General features: G+C 41.5%; 1 long non-coding RNA gene and 1 pseudogene across 1 annotated transcript in view; one reads left to right on the top strand and one right to left on the bottom strand.

The window, feature by feature from the left end:
• Positions 1–10,068, top strand: part of LOC127672160 (uncharacterized) — a 60,500-nt gene extending 50,432 nt beyond the window's left edge. The window contains exon 6 of the long non-coding RNA XR_007974835.1: positions 5,556–10,068. This is a non-coding gene — a long non-coding RNA (uncharacterized LOC127672160). The remainder of the gene's footprint in view (positions 1–5,555) is intronic.
• LOC127672158 (protein arginine N-methyltransferase 9-like) overlaps positions 1–20,191 on the bottom strand; it is a 231,974-nt pseudogene that overhangs the window by 75,522 nt on the left and 136,261 nt on the right.

The raw sequence follows: 20,191 nt of genomic DNA, 5'->3' as shown, positions 1-20,191 counted from the left end.
ATCACAAAGACAGATTTTTTTTCACTTAATAGTTTAGAATCTAGTCTTCTGGAGGTCTCGCTAATTTTGACCTCTCTCCCAGAGGAACAATATAACCACAAAGTTTAACATCACATCAATCATAATAATTTAAACAATTTAAAATAAAAGAAATAAACCCTCTGTACCAACTTAATGTACCAGAATACTCGCACCTGCTACATTGAGTGTCTTGTCAAGACTTATTTCCCCACCAGGGGACATCAGAGCCCAAGCATTTTGGCTCTCCTTTTGTTCTAAGATGGTGGGCTTGGATCATGTGACCTGATTTTGGCACCACAGAGAGAGTTGCTTTTCAGTCAGTCTAAAGTCCAAATAATATCGTCCGTCTAAGTCCAAGAACACAGAACACGATACAAAACAACACCACATAGACAGCCTGACCCTGCCACCATCAGTCCTCTAGATTCAAGAACACAGAACAAGGAAAATCACACAATTTGCCCCTAGAGGGGCCCCGTTTCAGACACCAGGTGCTCCTGCACACACTGCAGGAACCAGATAAACCAGATTCAGCAAAACAAAATGGCTCCCGCCATTACTGCCTTGCTGTTTGCAGATGGAGGAGAGCCTTATTCAGCTCTCTCCAGGGTCTAAAGCTTCCTCCAGATCCCTGCGGTCTCTACTAGCATGACTGCCAGTTGAACTCACCGCCCCAGACAGGCTCTCCGAGCCCCAGACGCTAGCAATCAAAACCGAAAGCTTTCAGACAGGCTTATAGACTCAGACTTTGACAAACTGTGAGACAGACAGAAAACAATCCGTAGTACCCGGTCAAACTGTAGACAGACAAACAAGACAAAGACTGAAAACCAGATGGCCGGGAAGGCATATAAGTTCTCCAATTAAGTAGAACTACTGTGTCCTCTCTGACACTCAGACAGGGATCTTCTAGGGTCATTAGAGTTGCCCCAAAACTTCCTGGGACGTCTCTCAGGGTCACAGCCTGTGGTCTACCGAGCACGTCTACTCACGTTCTCACGATCCCAGAGAACAGCTGCCCACCAAAAGTGCACGTCTCTTCAGATTCAAATTCAGAAAATAGTGCAGGACAGACACTCAGGACAACAAAAACATCAGCCGGCACACACACATTCCAGAGGGGATCCCCTTTACCTCCAAGTCAGTTCTCGTGTGTGAAAGATAGTCGCACTTCCCAGTCAATGCACCAAGAAAATGTAAGACCCAAAGAACGAGGGTGCCCCGGCGCCCCATGCCTCGGAAGGTGACACCCATATCACTCATGAAAAAATGGTCTCGATGCAGTAAGCAAGAGGATTTTTATTTGAGAGCCCGCGAAGTGTGAGCCAATTGATTTGTACCACTCCATAGTTTTTAGGCCAGTCAGTTTAAATTATCGGAGCCCATGCTCTGTGGACCAATTAGTTTCCTGTTTTCTTGGAGGTCTACAGCTGTGTGAACTCCTAGGTGGGGCTAATGGCGTAAGCAGTTTACAGAAACAAGATAAGCAGATAATTACCTCATTTCCACTTATCTTATGGGTCCAGGATCACCTACTCAAGGCCTTTTTGCCTAGCTCTTAACAAAGGGCTGGTTGTAATTAACAACCAGAAACATAGCCTTCAGGGTGTGTCACCGTGCTTCACGAAACTTAAGGGTTCCAGAGGTTGATGGGGAAAGTCCAAATGAGCCTGGAGAGCACACGGCTGTTTCCTGGCTTCCCCAGTCATCCCAGCCTGCAATGAGCGCTGTTGCCAGCCTGTGCTCATCATTGATAGTTGTGTCAGGGACACTTACAGTGAGCCTGGGAAGTTCCACCTGCCACCTGCTGCTCAGAAAACTAACTAAGATGCAGGCCATCTTTTGATCAGTATGATCTAGATGTCTATCCTGCAATTTCTACCAAAGTTAGCTCCATCTCAGCCTCAGCTTTCAGTTTCCTTGGACTATGTAAATCCTTATCACCTTGTTAGGTTTGAAAGAAATTGTTTAGCTCTTGAGTGGCCAAACCAATTGCAGGCCTTGGCCAGTTGATATCTGCCAGTAGCTTCTGAAAATCATTAAGGGTCCTTAATTGGCTTCTTCTGATTTGCACCTTTTGTGGGCTAACCCTTTGCCGACTTATTTTATATCCTAGATAATTAATAAAATCCCCTCTTTGTATTTTTTCAGGGGTGATTTGCAATACCCAGGAAGGCAAGTTTTTTTTTTTTTTTACTTCACCAAACATTCTTTCCAAAATATTTATATCTGAATTAGCTAATAGGATGCCATCCATAAAATGATAAATAATGGATTGGGGAAATTGCGAATCATGTCCAATGGCTGTTGGACAAAATACTGACACAAGGTAGGGCTATTTAACATTCCTTGTGGCAAGATTTTCCAGTGATATCATTTTATTGGGTGACCTCTATTGAATGTAGGTACTGAGAATGCAAACCTTTCCGTATCACATTCATGTAGAAGAATGGTAAAAAAACAATCTTTCAGATCAATCACTATGATAGGCCATTCCTTAGGCAACAAGGAAGGCAATGGGATTCCAGGTTGCAAGGAACCCATTGGCTGAATAATCTTATTAATCGCTCTGAGATATGTCAACATCTTCCATTTGCCAGATTTCTTTTGAATGACAAATACTGGAGAATTCCAAGGGTTGGTAGACTCCTCTATATGCTGAGCCTCCAGCTGTTCTTGGACTAGCTGTTCTAATGCCTGCAGTTTTTCTTTGGTCATAGACCATTGATCAATCCAAATGTGTTGGGTAGTCAACCACCTTAGTGGTAAGGCTGTTGGTGTTTTGGATCCTTGGGGTAAAGCTAAATTGTCAGCCTCTGTTGTATCTTGTTTATGGACAGCTTGACAGTCTGTAACTGCCTTTGATAAGATTCCCTAGCTAATTTAAGATTTTTATTAGGAGCCTGACTAGTTTCATGGCTAGATACTGAGACTAAGGGGATATTAATTTGGGTTTTCCACTGCTGTGATAGATCTCTTCCCCATAAGTTCATGGCTATATCAGCCACGTATGGCCTCAATTTTCCTACCTGGCCTTCTGGTCCTATACATGTAAGCCATCTGGTGCTTTGCTTTATTTGGGATAAGGTCGCAATTCCTTGAAATTGGATATCTACTTCTTGAAGTGGCCAACTTACAGGCCAAGATTTTGGAGAGAGAATGGTGACATCTGCTCCAGTGTCAACCATTCCTTCAATCTTAATATTTTTAGTTTTGACCTGTGATCCTCTATAGAAGTTTGCCAAAATATTCTTTTTTGGGTCCCTTTGAGGCTTTCTGAATTGTCTACAGAACTTGCCTCAGTCTTATCTGGTCTTAGAACATCTGTTTTTGATGCAGTGACACTTAATTGTCCTGAGGAAGAAAGCTCTCCCTGTCTGGCATTGGGACCTGCGAGAGGCCTTCCTGGGAGTTTTTTGGCAGGATGTTGCCCCATTTGTCTGTTCTTGCTCTACATTCCCTAGTTAAATGCCAGCCTTTGCCACACCTTTGACATATTCCAAAAGGCATTGGCCCCCTTTTGGTATTGCTTTGGTTATTTTTTTTCCTACACTCATTTCTGAGATGACCCCACTCACCACAATTAAAACATTTGAAATCCTGGGTCATTTCTAGGTATCTAGTGGCAGTTTCTCCTTTTATAGTCATATCAGGTGAGCAAGATACAACATCAGTTGTATATCTAACCCACTCGTCTATTGATGCTGACTTTGCCCTCAGTGGTCTGATTACTTCTTTGCATTCAGTATTCACATTCTCAAAAGCTAAAGACTCAATTATTGCCTTCCTTGCTACAGAATCTCATATACTCCTTTCCACAGCAGAGGATAGTCTTTGTAAAAAGTCAGGAAAGGTTTCTTGTGGACCTTGTATGACTTGAGTAAATGGTTCAAGTCAATGTACTGGAGTGTGGGGCTTGTGGGACACTCTGACACACTGCTCAGAGGAGGCAAAATGTAGACTAAGATGGGGGCTTCAGTCCACATTTCTTGGGGTGAGAAATAGCTAGGAACCACAAGGAGTTGAGAATGAGGGCCAGTGGGCCAGCAATGAGCCCAGGGCAGGGGATCTGGCTTAGCTCAGGTTATCAGGAGTGTAATGAAGTCCTCCTCATGGTGGTTCTTGATCAGAGACAGTCCTTGCTTGTCCAAAGTGTTTATTCATGGTGCAAAGGGTACATACACCTTACTCAGGGTGGCCTAGAGATTAAATAGACATTCCTTTTACAGGAAGGAATGTGTGGGAAGGGAAGCTCATTGGCTGAGCCCTCCTGCTGGCCCATCTAGATACCTCACTAGCATGGAGAACTCTGGGCGGTTTGCTTCGTGACCAGTTGTCATGGTCCTCTAGTGGGGTGTCATCGCTATGTACCTCAGGACAGGAATCAGCAGTTCAAGTACCTACTGGTCTAAATTATGAGAATTGCCAGGGTTCCTTAATCAGCTCATTCTGACCACTTTTTCTGTCTGGTGACACGGTTTCCCTTGCCCCACATATTAAGAATCTGCTTAAAGAGTAAAACACAATTAGATACTGGTGGTGCATACCTTTAATCCCAGCATGTGGGAGGCAGACCTGAGTTTTAGGCCAGCCTGGTCTACAAAGTGAATTCTTGTAGTGGCTAATAATTAAGAAAGAGTACTGCACCGCCAGGTCCCGGCGGGACTCTCTCAGGTCAGCTCTCACCACTGAGCCAATCTCTTCCAACTAACTCTCACAGCATCCCAGCTGTGTTTCCTCTCCTCCATAGACTCTGTAAATGGCAGAGTCCCACGCTCCTGCCCAGCACCCACCCACTCCTTCCAAGTATCTCGTAAAGCATGACTCTTAAACTTGAATAGTTAACCAGATATATTTATGTATATAAAACTCCAATTTACATAATGCCAATTTACAATGATAAAGTCTTATCCCAATATTTCTAACCCATCCAAAACAACAGAAATATGTCTGAAGCCATCTGCATAGGAGTGTCTCCCTCTCTCTTTGCTCATGTGGTTACCCCAAGCCTGCCTCCCTCCCTCCCTCTCCCTCTCTCTCTCTCTCTCTCTCCTTCCCCTCACCTCTCCTAGCTCCTCCTCCTCCTCCGCCTCCAATCACTGGCCTCAAATCCCCTCAATGTGAATGGATAGGAAGTATATTGCAACAAGTTCTAGGGCAACCATGAATATATAGGAGAAATCTTGTCTCGAGGAAAAAAAAAAGAATAAGACATGTAAGAGTTTTATGAGTTTAAAAACACTATAATTATATAAAGTTAAATGGAACATGATTAGGATTAAATTCAATTAATTCAAATTTTCAGTCCAGAGCATTACATTCATGCAGTGTTATGAAACATTGATTTTTTTAAAAATGTTTATCTGTTTGATAAATTCAAGAGCATCTGCTAAAGTTGTTACCTACTGTTTGAATATATGATATCCTAACAGTTTAAGAAAGCCAAAGCTTAGGAAATTTAAATATTATTTGTGATATATAATATATATATAAATATATGTACATATTGCTATTATATGTCTATCTATTTTTAGGCTATCTTAAATTTTAAACTGTGCAGGAAGATGTGGCAGCTTTAAGGGTCCATGGATGAATCAAACAGCTCCTGCAGTGATTCCAACATGTCATTCGCGGAATCTTCAGATGTCTATGATGAAAATAACACCTGTGAGGAAACTGTCTCTATAGGGTATTGAAAGCTGAGATTGGGAATCTCCATCTGGTATCCTGGGATATTAATTATGATATGTTGGCCTGATTCAAGAAGCGTTAGTAATGTTTTGGGGATGTCATGTATGCAATCTTGTCCTCTAAGAAGAAGCTTCTGCTCTTTTTCTGGGATAGGGCTCTGTGATGTAACTGTGTGTCCAAAACCTTGGTATAGGCCCACTGTGGAGGGTGGCTTTGAAGAGCCAGAAGATGTTTCTTGGGAAGAGGAGGAAAGGGGGCTTGAATGTTCTTTATGATGCTGGTTTGGATAACCTCGCATTGTCCTCCCTTTAAGACAATGGAAACTTATTAACCAAAAGTTATTTTTACCATTTAAACACATGATTCTAAAAATAGCTCCCCCTACCCCCTATCTCCTTGAATTTGAAGAGCCTACATCATGGAACTGCTATAATATGGTCTTATTTTTAAATAACTATTGAATTGTCATGGCAGGAGAAATATAATAACCCACATATTGGGGCTGAGGAGACATTTGTAAATTGCTGGCCACACAAACACAAAGCAACTGAGTTTAATCCTACTGACAGATAACAAGCAGGGCATGGTTTTGTGTGTTGCTCACAGTAAGAGAAGGAGGGTCTCTGGGGCTCTCTGGCCAAGCATCCTAGCTGAGATCTGTGAGCTCCAGGAGAGTGAGACTCTGTTCCAAAACCCAAATCTGAACAGCTCCTGAGAAACCACTCCTGAGGTTCATCTCAAGTCCCCACATGCACACACACACACACACACACACACACACACACACACACACACACACACACTCAGCCTGTTACTTACCAACAAGACTAACTTGGTCTGAAATGTCATCTCTCACATCAGAAACATCCCACATTGCGAGGAAGGAGTCAAAGCAGGAGCCTTTCTCTGCTTCATGGGCATAGGATTTATAGGGGAAAGTATAGGGATAGGCAATTGCGGCCAAAAACATCTCAATGCATATGATGAAATCTTACAAAAATCAACAAAAACATCAGTCATCTTTTTGGCTAAATTTAGTTTTCCAAACTAATAACTTTTTAAAAGTTATTTAGGGTGTCAAATTTTTTTTTAAGTTTCAGACTTAAAAATTCATTTTTAAAACTTTTTTCCATATCAAAACATGATAAGCCAAGATTTACATTTCTTTTTGCAGCCCTCAGTCAAGTATTTCTCAATGCTACCCAAGGACTGAAAGATACCATGCAGATATAAGTGGACAAAGAATAAAATAATTAATAGTCAGTATCTATAGCTCACTTCTCCAGTGTTCCTGCACTACAGAATTGGCCAACAGTCTCGCCCCACTGTTTTCAGGTTGTTCAGGGGCAATACTGCATCAAATGGCTCAACAAACAATACAATTCCCCGAGTTCAGAGATGGCTCTACATACCTGCAGGCCCGTGGACACAGATTCTGCACTTTGCCATTACCAGGTCTGCTTTTCTGAAATAACTCCCACTTTAACCAACATGCCTCGGTCCCCCGAGGGCAGGAATTAAAGGCATGCACCACCACTGCCCAGATCATGCAGTTTATAAGTCAACACTAAATAAATACAGTTTCAATATAATTCTGACCATCAGATCTGACTCTAAATAACATTTCCTTGAGAGGAGTACATTAGTCCACTTTACCCAAACACCTATACTATTGCTGTGGCTCAGAGGCAGAGTGCCCACCCAACATGCAGGAGGCCCTAGATTCTAGTTATCATACTGCTGAAAGAAAAGTCATCAGGACTCCAAGCATGAAGCCATTTCATAGTACCTATGAACTGCTACCCTCATTCTGGGATCAAACCCAGAGCTGTGTATGCTAGGCAAACACTCCACCCGAGGAGTTCCATAAGTCCTCAACTAATTTCCAGTATCTGTCATGAATTGGAATCAAAGTCTGTTGCCCAATCTTTTTGACCTGAAAGTAGCTGACTTCTGTGTATGTTTCCTAGGGTTTCCTTTTAGTAACTGTCTAAATGTTAATGGGAAGACAAAACTATGTTCACCTAGTTCAGAATGTTTGCTATAAAGTCCTTTACATCCAAAGCAAAAGTACTTCCATTTCTTTAGAATACATTGCCAGGAAAGGGTCTATGGTCATGAAGATGACCATGAGGAAGGAAGGCCCTGGAGACATGTCCCACTCATCTCCACTATAAACTTCTATTTTTGGTTTTTGAGACAGGGTTTCCCTGTGTAGCTCTGGCTGTCCTGGAACTCACACTGTAGACCAGGCTGGCCTTGAACTCAGAAATCAGCCTGCCTCTGCCTCCCAGAGTGCTGGGACCAAAGGTGTGTGTCACCACAGCCCATCAAATTTTTCCATTTATAGTTTTTTTGATTTTTGGTTTTTTCGAGACAGGGTTTCTCTGTATAGCCCTGGCTGTCCTGGAACTCACTTTGTAGACCAGGCTGGCCTTGAACTCAGAAATCAGCCTGCCTCTGCCTCCCAGAGTGCTGGGATTACAAGCTTGCACCACCACTGCCTGGCAAATTTTTCCATTTTTCTTTAAACTCTGTCCTATAATATACCAATTAGACTTTTTCCTCTTACTGAATAGGTCTCTATTGGGTTTCTTTTGAAGGCATATATACCTTGTATAAAGGTACATATTATAGCTTCCTCAGATTTTATGTAAAAATTAAAAGAATATTTCTGTAAAGAAATAATGACTAGTAATATTTAACTACAGAAACGAATTTAATACAATTAAGAATATGTTTATTCACTTACCAGTTGTGAGAAATTGTTTAATATAACCAGGTATGTCCAAGGATTTGAGAAACAAAACTTTCCTTCATTGTATATTCCAAGAATTTCATATGCCCTGAAAAGTGGCAAAAATCAGACAACTTTATGAGTAACCAAGCAGAACCATATCTTACTGTATATCCTTTAGAAATTGAGTTTTTATTTTATGTGTATGAGTATTCTGCCTGCATATATACCTGTGCATGGTGTGCATGCATTGCCCTGTAGCATGAAAGAGCATTGAACTCTGGAGTTAGCAAATAGCTGTGAGCAGTCATGGAAACCAAAGAGCTCGTAACCATGCACACCCTCCAGCACTGAACACATATGTAAGGGACCGCTGCACCACTGCTTAAAATTAAAAATTAAAATAAAAAAGAAGAAGTAGTTTGTTGCAGTGTAGGGGACTACCAGTACAGGGGAGCAGGAAGGGGTTAATTGGGGAGGAAAGATTAATATGGGACTTTCAGGGAGGGGGGATCCAAGAAAGGAAAAATCATTTGAAATGTAAATAAAGAGTATATCTAATTTAAAAAAATAATAAAAAGAAGTAGTTTGTTATCTGAGTTAGACTTCCTTTGAAGAAACTCCATTATAATTTAAAAGTAGGTTTCAGTGGGAGATTTCTTTGGATTAGGAATAGAGTCATGAGCCTACTTCTTTCAGCTTCAGGATGTCTTCTACTGCAAACCTATGCAGGTCTTGTGCATGCTGCCTCAGTCACTTTAAATTCTTATGTTTACTCATCTTTTTGCTACAGAGGTACTTTTTTTCTTGGTGTTTCCCATTGTTTCTTGCTCTAATACTAGTATCTTGGTGTGACTCTAACCAAATAAGTGAAAAGATCTGTATGACAAGAACTTCAAGTCTGAAGAAAGACATCGAATAAGACCTCAGAAGATGGAAAGAACTCTCATGCTCATGGATTGGCAGAATTAATATAGTAAAAATGGCCATCTTACCAAAAGCAATCTACAGATTCAATGAAATCCCCATCAAAATTCCAACTCAATTCTTCATAGAGTTAGAAAGAGCAATTCTCAAATTCAATTGGAATACCAAAATCCCAGGATAGCAAAAACTATTCTCAACAATAAAAGAACTTCTTGGGGAATCAGCATTCCTGACCTCAAGTAGTACTACATAGCAATAGTGACAAAAAATGCATGGTATTTGTTCAGTGATAGGCAGATAGATCAATGGAATGGAATTGAAGATCCAGAAATGAACCTACATACTTATGGTCACTTGAACTTTGACAAAGTAGCTAAAACAACTTGCTTATTAATGTTTATCAATTTCCTTGAGTTTTATACTTCTCAACTGAGAACTGAAAATGAGAACAGTAACAAAGTTCTACATAGGTTTCAAACACCTCTTATCAGTATCACCACAGAAAATGAAAATAAATATGTGCCACAATTTCAAGTATTAATGTAACAATGGTTCTCTTAGTTGTGTGTACAACCTCATTAATTTCTTTTAATTTGTTCCTGTGATAACAATTTTTGATCTATGTTCATTGGTCCACTCTTGTTTCATCAAACTGTAACTTGTACATGATGAGTATGTGATTTTCAATAAACACTGCCTGTGACTAAAAAAAAAAAAAAAATTACCATCAGTTTATTTTAGAAAGCCTATGGGTTTAGAAAGCCTATAAAGAATAAACTGAGAACCATTAAGCCTGAGAATAGTCATTATCTTCCTAATTCTGGAAAGCATGATTGATAAACATGACTGCAGTTCACTCTTTCCTGTAAATTATCTTGGAGGTAAATATTTAAAGGGCCAGATCCCCTTCCCACACGGACATTTTACCACAAGCACTAAGTTATATGCTTGCCCTATTTCTAAGCAGCAGAGAAATAAATCACTTCCATAAATGATTCTGGTTCACTAACAGGGTAAAGAGTTCAACTGCTTTCTTCACATGGCTTTCTTTTATTTTTTCAGTTACACAATACAACATCTAACAGACAAGCACAGAAACTGACATTCTGGGATTTTTAGGGAACAAATTCCCAGGCGGTTTGATTATACCTCACATTTGACATCAGTTTTTGTGTCTATTTAAGATCTGCTTACCTCTGCCTCCTGGGTGCTGGGATTAAATGTGTGCAACAGTTAAAGAATGTGTTAATAAACTCTTAAATTAATAACAACACTAAAGATAAATCTGTATAATTAACCCAGCTAAAGGAGGGTTTTTTGTTTTGGTTTTTTTTTGTTTGTTTTTTGTTTTTGCTTTTGTTTTTTTCTGAAGGGTTGGTTTTACAGCATCTTCTCAGAGGTGTGAATCTTGTAATTCTTGCACTATTTGTCAGCTTTTATACATGTGGTTTTATAGCAGATCAGACTCGCACTGTTAATTAACACTTTTTCTACTTGTTTTTCCCATATAATAGGTTCTTAAAGACAGGACCCAGGCTGGCCTTAAACATTGGCTCTCCTACCTCTACTTTCAAATGCTACCACTGTTTTTCTTGAACTTGGTTTCTGTGGTGCTGGGGATTAAACCCAGAGCTTTGTGCATGCAAGACAAACACTATTCACTGAGTTACATTCCTAGGCCTGTAGCATGAAGACAAAAAGAAAAAAAAGGGGAAGGCAAGTCACACTTACAGACAGTGGGGATTGGTCTGACAACAGAGTACTGCAGCACTCCTAGCTTGCACAGAAAGAGCAGCGTTCTGTAAAAACAGGAGAACACAGCATCTCAGCTATCCCTTGGCAGCAGAATACCAATCCCTTTGACAAATGACATCAACTCTATTGAATTCTGCCAACTTTGTTCTAAAAGACAGGAGGGTATGAATAGGGATGGCAATAAGGCAGCCTGAAGCCCATTTTGTAATTATATAAGGAATATCATAAAGTTATTTAATAAGTTTATTTCTCTGAAAGACCCCACCCTCCCCAGGCTCCACTATGGCACAAAACAGAACAAACTTAAGACATTGGGGCCTTGGTCATTTCCTGTCTCCTACTTCTGCCACAATCACCTCAAATCCAAAGCCCAAGTGATCTGAATCTGTCACACAAGCCCGATCATCTCAGGATTTTGCCAGTGATAGAAAGCTGACTAACAGCTCCAGTAGAAAACCCGAGGCCCAGATGAACTGCTCGCTTGTGCATTCACAAGTGGACGGCATCATGCAGTTGTCTTTGCTTGACAGCAGGCGTGCCTGCTATATGCCTTTCTCACCATGATGAGTGCACCCTCAAACTGGGAGCCAGTGCTAACCCTGTGCCTCATTAGTGGCTTCTCTCACTTTCTATCACAGCAACCAGGTGAAGTTCTTTGCACAGAACATGCAATCTTAATCTTTTGCGTTAAGAATTTTGTTTTAAAACCTTTTTGTGGCCCACACTTTTAATCCCAGCACTCAGGAAGTAGAGTCAGGTGGATCTCTGAGAGTTGGAAGCCAGCCTGGTCTACAGAGTGACTCCATCACAACCAATGTTATACCACCCTGAAAATACAAAAAGAAAAACCAACTAACCAACAAAACCCCACTTAAAAAAACATTTAAAAATTATTTTATTTGTATGAATATATTGTAGGTGTCAGAAACACCAGAAGAGGCCATCACATCCCATTACAGATGTTTGTGAGCCACCATGTGGTTGCTGGGAATTGAAATCAGGACCTCTGGAAGAGCAGTCAGTGCACTTAACCACTGAGCCATCTCTCCAGCCCCACTTTTTTTTTAATAGGCTTAATTATTTTACTTTGTGTATGAATGCTCTGCCTGCACTTGTGTATGTCTGAGTGTGTTCCACACACATGACTGCTGGAGTCCCCAACACTGGGGTTAGGGACTGCTGGAGTGGCTAAGGGTCACTCCCTGGGGGCTGGGATGTTAACCTGGCACCTTGCAGGAGCAGCAAGCACTCTTAACCTAGAGCCACCTCTCCAGCCTTTCAGTAAGTGACACAGGCTTACTCGCCTTCCTTTAGTGTCACACAGGAAGAGAACACAGCTTTTAATTGCCTTTGTTTCTTGTCATATATTGTCTTCCCAGTTAATCTAGGTCATTTAACTAGATTATGTACAAGATGTGCAGGTACCAATTCCCAAGTGTAAAGAAGATGATGACTAAGTATCTTCTAAGGATTTTTTCTGCATACGTTGACAAACATTTCATCGAGTGAGCAATGAAAAATAAAACCAACCCCCTCCCAACATGTGCATCATAAAATGTATTTTGTTCTCTCTCTACCTGTGCCTGTTGCTTTTGCTGCATTCACAACACTGCTGTTCAGAGAGCTGACTGATACTTAACAATTCTGCTTCTGTAGAGCCAGCCATACTTACTCTCCCATCACCCATGGTGGACAGCAGCATAGTGGAGGGAGGTGGTTTTGCTGATCTTTAGCTTCCATGTGTAGTATCAAGTTTGGGAATCAGATTGTCAAATAGTTGATAAGGAATATCATGAAGTTATAGATGACATAAGCTTCATAACATTCCCTACAGGTGTCCACGTAGATTGCTATTTTGGGATATTTCAAAGCCACCCACTGTGGAAAAGCAAAGATATTGAAGACGATCAGTTGCCAGAATAACATTTACACTCAATTCCACTCAAACTATAACACCGAGGATTAGACAACGCAAGGCTGTCTTCCATCACTGAGCTACAGCCCAGGTCCTGCAAACATGCTTTCAAGTGTAATAAAGCAACTTTGATACAGTTAAACAAAGATATAAGCATTTGGGGTGAATAATGAGTGTAAAATGAACTCATTATTTAGTTGAGTTCTCAGAAATAATTTGAAATTAAGAAGAAGCATGCCCACAGAAAAGGCCATTGAAGACATTGCTTCTTTTTGGTGTTTTTTTGAAATGGTCTACATACAATGGTTGTTCTGAAACTCACAAAACAGACCAGACTGGGCTCCAACTCAGAGTTCTACCTGAGTACTAGAATTGAAGGCATGCACCACGTCATCTGGCTGAAGACATTTTTTTGTGTATGTAATTGCCACAGTAGCTGTATCTGCTATGGAAAGTTCCCCCAACCTGTTTTCTTCATCCTCCTCTTCTTTTGGCATAAATAAAAGTAACTAAAAAATGTGATAGCAACCAATCAGCATTCTTATCAGAAATACAAACATGGGTTCAGCTAACCCCATAAAGACCAGACTGGCCTTGAACTCAAAGAGATCCTCTTACCTATGTGAAGTACCAATATTCTATCAGGTGTCATAAGTCACCTATGGATGACTGTAAGTATAGGAGAGATGGATCTCATTCGTATGATGATACTCAATTTATATGAGGGACTTAAGCATCAGCACTTTTTGGTAGCTCTGATGGAGAGGAATTCCCTTGTGGCTGAAGGTAATTTACAATACTAAAGTCTTTAAAAGATTAAAAACCTCTAATCTGAAAATATAAGCAACTGAGCATGGAGAACAGCTACACACTAAAAATACTTAAGATATTTGCATTTTTATTCATAATCATATTTTTTACCTTTCTTAGTAACATTAAAAAAAATGTGAACTTGGCCAGTTGTAATGGAGAACACATTTAATCCCAGCACTTAGAGGAGACAGAGGGAGGAGGCTCTCTGTGAGATCTGTGTTAACCTGGTCTACATACTGAGTTCCAAAATAGCCAGGACTACATAGTGAGGGCCTGCCTCAAAAAAATACAAAACAGCCAGGTTTTAGTTGAGTACACCTTTAATCCTAGCACTCAGGTAGAGGCAGGTGGATCTCAAAGCCAGCCTGGTTTACAGAGTAAGTTCCAGGACAGCCAGGGCTATACAGAACACTGATTTGAAAACACAAAAACAAAACAAAACAAAAAAAAAGCAAACAAAAAACCGTGAATTAAAATAGTGAAAGAAATTAATCTCTCTTTGCCAATATTGTGCGCTTACTACCTCATTCAGCATTCTCTAGAAGGCATATTTAAATGCCATAAAATTCTTCATGAAATATAATAAAATATACGTACACTATCCAAACTGTATATTTTGACCATCCAAAGAATTCTATGGAAAGTAAAACATAAAAAAAATTAATGTTTAAGAATTAAGTCATTCAATGCCAGTATTCTGTTATTGTCTTAGCAATAGGTTAGGAGTTTAGTTTATGATTAGTTTTTGAAGTTCAGGTTTGGTGTAATGCGCCAGATGTTGAAGGATCCCACAAATGGACACAGGGATGGTCAACAGCAGGAATATCCCAGCAATAAACCAAGCTTTTTTGTATGCCAACCTGAAAAACAAAATGAACAAAAAACCAAATCCACATTTGGTTACATTTTGATATTAAAAGTATAAAGATCAATATTTGTATTTCTTAAATTTTCATTTGATTAGTAATACTGTTTGGTTATTTCCCAAATAGTAACAATTTAAAAAACAAAATATTAACTTTTTAAACAATTATATGTATCTGTGCATGTGAGAGCCTGGGCTTCTGCTGAAGTGAGAAGTGGGAGAGTTCTGGACTCCTTGGAGGCAGAGGGAGACTGAGCTCTGTGCTCTGCTCCAGGAAAGCCAGAGCCACACACTGAGCCCCTGCCTCACCAAAGAGCCCTTAACAACCACATCACTGCAAGATCTTTGCCTATTCCTAGTGTGTTATTTACTCTTTATATTGACTCTTACTTGCTGTTTATATGTGAGAGGCTGAGTGCTGACCAGGCACAAAGCCCAAGTGTCCCCAGAGTGCTGTTAGGAAGAAAGTTTCACGTCTCTCCTACAGGTATGAGCTCTTAGCACAGTGTCACTCCGGGGACTTGCCTCTGCCTCAGTGTCCTCATCAATATAAAAGGACACATTTCTATATTCTAAGAGGATTAAATAACTTAATAGTTACATGAAAAATTAAAGCTATCTTGGGGATAAGCTCCAGTTAATGCCTCTAACCTTAAAAAAATAAACCACACAACTCAAAGCTTCCCTCACCCCTGGCCCTCTCTACCTATGTCCTCTCATTTCTCAGTCTCCTTCAAAGTCAAAAATCTTCAAATCTCATTAAATCTCTGATTCTATGTTTCTAGCACACATTCCTACTTAAACAATTCTGTTCTGGCTTAGGCCCTTCCAGCTGCCATGAAATCACTAAGCTCCCAATGGCCTTCCTACTTGTGAGAAGCGACAGATAGGGTGACAAGTGTGGACACGTCAAATGTTCCCCCTGAAACCCTCCCCACCCAGTGTTTAGTTCATTGACCCTCTCTGTAAATTCCTGTGAAATATTGGTGCTGGATCCTTGCTGTTCCTTCTGTCCTTAAACTCAAGTGTTCTTTGAACTGTGGACACTGTGTAAAGTCTGACCACTAGTAACTAGGCTGGGCTCTCCTCATTCATATGTTGAAACTAAATCCCTAATGCAAGTGGCCATGCTTGGAGATAAGGCTGACAGGAAGGGACATAGGTGAGATGCGGTCATAGTCTCAGGGAAAATGATTTCAAAAAAGAGGTGGTTCAGCCCTGTAGGTATCTAGCAAGAGCACCATCTGCAACCTGAGAACCTTCCTCAGACTGAAACCCCACTCAGCCCCATGATATTCAATTCCAAAATAGTTTTCTGACTGTAAAAACATGAATTCCCATTGAAGCACTGTTTATGCTCTCTCTCTCTCTCTCTCTCTCTCTCTCTCTCTCTCTCTCTCTCTCTCCTCTCTCTCTCTCTCTCTCTCTCTCTCTCTCTGATCTGCATGAGTACACATCTATCACATGTGTACCTGCTGCCCATGCAGGACTGAAGAGGACATCAGATTCCCTGGAACTAGAGATAAGAATGGTCGTGAGCTGCTGTGTGGTTACCAGGAGCTAAACCTAAGTTCTCTGGAAGAGCAGCCAGCGCTTTGCTCTTATCTGCCATCTCCTCAACCCTACAGGAAAGAATTTAGAGAGTTGGAAGGGAGGGGCACAGGTGTGGACTTTCCCCCAAATGGTGCCAGAGAAAAGCATTGGTAAAGGTAGTGCCCCTGTGTCTACACTGCTTCAATGGCTGTTTCCTGTCAGCTACTGAAGAGCAGAGACACAGAAACAAATAAGTAGCAACATTCCTGGACCAGATTATCCAGAGAGACAGTGGATAGAGATGTAAAAAGTAGCCTGACTCAGAAGGACCCAACATCAGGATGGAAAGTGTGCAGGGAAATTGTTAGTTGGCCGAGAATGGAAGGCTGCAAGGTTTGGCCCTATGTGCAAGCTGGAGTTGTTTGAATGATGAATGTCCCCCAAAGGCCTGCGTGTTGAAAGGCTTGGTCTCTAGGATGGTTTGAAGTGGAGGCAGGTCCTTAGGTCTCTGGGGGAAAGCTTTCAAATGAGCCCCTTCCTCTATCTTTTGCTTCTTGGCCATGAGATCAACTGTTTTCTGTGCCTTGTGTATCCTTGCATACTTGACCAATGCCTAAGGTCCTAAAATTTATGAGTCTACCCCATCCAACTTGTAATATATGAGCTAAAAGAGTAAACTTGAAAACCAGAGTGAGTTGCATCTCTCTGTCTGTTTCTGCCTGTCTTTCTGTCTGTTTCTCTCATACACAAACTACAGCTGGAGGATAGAGGGCCACCTTGAGCCCATGTGGCAAAGTTGCTTGTTTGTTCTCCACTCCTCAAGTCAGCACATGGACCAAGAGTCATCTTAACAGAAGTGAGGCCATATACCCTGAAGGGAGATCTGACAAATAATCTCAAAGGCACAGTCACCTTAGGCTTGTCAAGGAAACATTATCATTTTTCAAGCCTTGTTCTAGCCCAGGGCTCTGCCTTCTGGTGAATAAGGCCTATTGTACATGTGAAAAACACAAAGAAAAATGACATAATGGGAAAGAAGAAAGTGGAGCTTAAAGGTAAAGGGATAATTAGAGCATTGCTGAACAAAGAGATCTAATGAGAGGCCTGTGCTTGGGACGCACTGGCATGTTACTGGATATAGAAGGATGAACTTTCCTGAATTGTTTCCAATATTTCCTAGATCTTTCCTGCAGTTGTATACTATACTGAGCAGACTACAAATCTCAACCACCTCATCCTTACTTGTTACCAACTTTAATATTAGGTAGGATTTCAGGGAATTAGATCCTTACTTCAGCCTCTTATTAAAGGAGAATCTAAAGCAGTACGGAGCAGGACCCATGGCCAGGGGTGGCTGTCAGCAGACCACTGAAAACAAGATGGCTTGCTCTATTCACTACTACGGTGCTTCTCTGTCTCCCTTCAGCTACCTCCTCCTTTTAGCCTTTTGGCCACTGTGTGGCCAGGGGATTCAGCTCCACCCTCTCTTCCTGTCGTCCACCCAGCTGCTTCAGGGACCACTTTGTAGTACCACCTCCCAAGTCTTCATCCACTCAGGGAACATTTCTTCTGGAAGTTTCTTACATTTGAAATCTAAAACAAGTTGGTTGTCTCTCCTTGAGAATCCATCTCCTGCCAGCCTCCTGCACAAATAGTCCTGTGTTAGCCAAGGACCTGCTTCCTTTCCTCAGGCTTCCCTCTCCTTACCCCGCTGGTCCCTCGGCCTCGCATCCTTTGCAGCCATCCATGTCAGCACCTGGACATGTCATGGTCTGAAAGCCCTGCTCCCCACCCACCCTCTCTCACCTGCACCTCAGCGTCTGCTTCTCAGTGGACCTATTCCCCATCTCACTCCCTCGTGCATCTGTAGAAAAGTTTTTTCCTAGTCTAACTCTGTAGCCTGTAGCTGCATGCCGCACTCTACTGTGTATTTAAAGAATACTGAGTATTCAGTGCTCATGGCACCAAATGACTTAATTTTAAACGTCATTTTATTTTAATAAGTTTAAATGTCAACTGCCACACCTGGCAAGGGTGACTGCTGACAGAACAGCTGCTGTACAACTGGCTCACCATTTCTCTCCATAACCTTCCAATGATGCTTAGAAATACAAAGAAGGGAGATATAATCAAAGTCACCAGCTGAGGTGACCTGTAGACCACTGGTGAAGAAACACCCCATCAGAGCACCCTACAAAACTCATCAAGGAATTGCTCCTTCAGCTACCAACATCTGACATCACCAAACTTTAGATGACAGGCTGTTTATAGGACACTCAGTCATCTCTTCCATATTTATCTATCACACATTCTGATTTATTGGGACCATTTAAGTAGTGTGCATGTGTGTGTGTGTGTGTGTGTGTGTGTGTGTGCGTGTGTGTGTGTATGTCAGAGTACAGTAGAGGGACCTGAATTCTCTGGAGCTGGAGTTACAGTCAATGTGAGCTGCCTAATGTGGGTTCTGGAAACTGAACTCAGGTCTTCTAAATCGAGAAGCCTTTCCTAATTCCTGAGCCATCTCTCTGGCCATTATTTGTTTATTTATTTAATTATTTATTTATCTATTTATTTATGTATTTGAAAACCATCTTCAGGCAGGTCTCTATATAGCCCATGCTGGCCTCAACTTGTTCCATACCTCAGGCTGGTCTGGAACTTATGATTTTCCTGCCTCAGACTGCTAGTGTTGAGGCCACAGACCTGTGCTACCACACCTGGCACTAAATATATGTGACACACATTTTTTTCAATTATACCCACATATTTCAGATGGTAACAATTATCCATCAGTTTAGCCTACCCAGAGAAATGCTGGAACACACTACACACTTAAAATCAGAAACTTGTAAATGCAAATGCCAGCCCCTACCTCCCAGGGAAAGTCAAAAGGGACCAGTGTACATGACTGGGCATTGTCCATTGCCGCACCATCTGGCCAGACAGCAGTCTCACTTCTAGCCTTGATTTGGGATCTTCACTGAGAAAGTGGTCCTGAGAGCAATCTCTATCCTGCTTGCTCCCTGATTCTTGGAGCGATGAGGCCTTGCTCGTTCACCTGACTGCTATAAACAAGTCTATTTAGCATCTTTCTTAGTCATAGTCTCCACAGAGAAGGCGTCAGGATGACACTGCTAGCAATTCCACCAAATATTTGCATGGCTTTTGATCTTGCCCCCTCACAGCTTCCTGTGCTACTGGCAACCTGGGAGTTTTAGTCATGGAATCAAATGATCCCAATGTCAGGGATCCATGTCAGGGAAGTGAGGGGGGTGCTCACAGAGGGCCACAGGTCATGTTTGTCCTATCCCCGGTACTCACGTTTCTGTTAGCAGGTTCCCATTTTGGCCTCAAAACTTTTTCTGAGGGGAAACTGACCAGAAGAATTATGGTAAACTCTAAGTGAGGGTGAGCACGCAATCACAGTGGGTGGAACCACACTCCTGGCATGCATACTTTGACACATGGTAAATGATGCTTAAACTGGGTTTTTCTCCACTTCAAACCCACTTATGGATGAATCACAGAGGAAGTGGCCAGCACTGCAGCCTGCATGCAGACACTTACTAATGAAATGAGCAGTAGCAATCTGAAGGATCTGTTAGTGGCCCTTGACACTGGGCCATGAAAACATAACAGACCTGCTAGTGGTGCCTCTCAGAATATTGCCGGGTTGCCACCCTCAGAGCTAAGTTAGTTGGTTTTGTCAGGGTATTTATCACAGCAACAGGAAAAGAAAATGAACATCCACAAACCACACACAGACAGACAGTTCTTTTAAAGCCTTGATGACGAGTCACCTTTATAGCAAGTAGTCTAAGCATTCAATGTCTGTGACAATTTTATAATTTTACAATTTCTTTGATACTCTTCATTAAGAGGGGACATGAATGCTCTTCTCCCCATCTGCACAGGCTCAGAACACCTTCAAATA

Source organism: Apodemus sylvaticus, chromosome 21, assembly GCF_947179515.1.
Source record: "Apodemus sylvaticus chromosome 21, mApoSyl1.1, whole genome shotgun sequence".
NCBI classification, from domain to species: Eukaryota; Metazoa; Chordata; class Mammalia; order Rodentia; family Muridae; genus Apodemus; species Apodemus sylvaticus.
The sequence above is the reverse complement of the archived record's forward strand: the minus strand, read 5'-3'. Positions and strand labels throughout refer to the sequence as shown.